The following is a 1693-nucleotide window of genomic DNA, read 5'->3' as shown; positions in this document are numbered from 1 at the left end:
TCAATTAGGTATATTTATAGTATTTCACATATTTATCACATATATATATATATATATATATATATATATATATATATATATATTAATTAATAATATCACACATTGTCAATTAGGTATATTTATAGTATTTCACATATTCATCACATATTAATTAATAATATCACACATTGTGAATTAGGTATATTTATAGTATTTCACATATTATATTTATAGAGTATTTCACATATTTGCATCTCGTAATGAAAAGGAAACAAAAGAAATGTACAATCTCTGTAATTGGGTCCTACTAATTAATTATTTAAAAAAGATGCTTTTGTAACACGAAAACTTATGTATTCTTTCATCGACTATAAAAATCGTCTAAGAATCATAAACAGGCTTACCGAACCGGTGATTATTCTTAAATATTAATAACTACGAAAGTATTTACGATGCCTAATTGAAAGCAATTTAAAGGTATACCATAAACTTAGCTTAAACAACTTTTGTATAATCAAAGTTCATGTAATTTATAATAATTCATAATTTCATCGACTATAAAAATCGTCTAAGAATCATAAACAGGCTTACCGAACCGGTGATCATTCTTAAATATTAATAACTACGAAAGTATTTACGATGCCTAATTGAAAGCAGTTTAAAGGTATACCATAAACTTAGCTTAAACAACTTTTGTATAATCAAAGTTCATGTAATTTATGGAAATAAGTTGAGAATTACGAATAGGTGAACGCGTTGAGAAAATGTTCAGAATTGTAAATCTCTGATAAATCACAGAGCTTTATAGATGCATAAACGCGAGAAAGAAGGTCAATACATAATTCCTCGATTCAACTAACTCTGGAAACAACAGTTTTACGATTGAGGTAAAATTTTTAAAATCGACTTTTCACCGCACTTTCGGTTTGAATACCCCATTGTGCGTCGTGTTGCTCTCGGTGATTCTAGCTCCTTCTCTCCTTCCTTTGCGGTTAGAAAAGTGGGAGAACCTTCTGAAAGTTCCTACGGCCCGCCGGCACTGGTTCCGGAGGCGAATATATTAAAGTAGGTTAGAATTGCATCGCTTCGTCGCGCGCGTGTGGATAATGATTGGGGATGCTCGTCGCAGAAAAATGAAGAAACAGGGCCGTAGAAGAAACGATCCAGACTTCACAGGCTAGAATACTGATTAGTGTACGTATGCACAATACTATGTAGGGTGTCCCAAAAATGTCTCGCAAACCGGAAACGAGAAGTTCCTCGGATCATTTGAAGTAACTTTTTCCTTAGCGAAAATGCAATCCGTGGTTTCGTTTACGAGTTATTAACGAAAAACGCTGACCAATGAGAGACGAGCTCGCCTAGCGCTTGGCGGCCGAGCCAATGAGCGCACGAAGCATATCTCACCTCTCATTGGTCGCTCTTTTTCGTTAATAACTCGCAAACAAAGCCGTGGATTGCATTTTCGCCAAGGACAAACTTACTTCAAATTACCTCAGGAAACTCCCGTTCTCGAATTGCAAGACATTTTCGGGACACCCTGTATAGTAGTACATAGTACTGTTAGTACATGCGCACACCGACTACAGGTCTAGATCACTGTACAAGGAAATTGACAGCGCGAGGGGAATCTGCCCCACCCACCTTGCCACATGCCTCGCAATCGACTGCAAACCGAAGTTGTAGTAATGGAGGGGATACGTAGTAGCACTAC

This window comes from Megalopta genalis, chromosome 13 (genome assembly GCF_051020955.1).
Source record: "Megalopta genalis isolate 19385.01 chromosome 13, iyMegGena1_principal, whole genome shotgun sequence".
NCBI classification, from domain to species: domain Eukaryota; kingdom Metazoa; phylum Arthropoda; class Insecta; order Hymenoptera; family Halictidae; genus Megalopta; species Megalopta genalis.
This window is presented reverse-complemented; position numbering follows the sequence as displayed.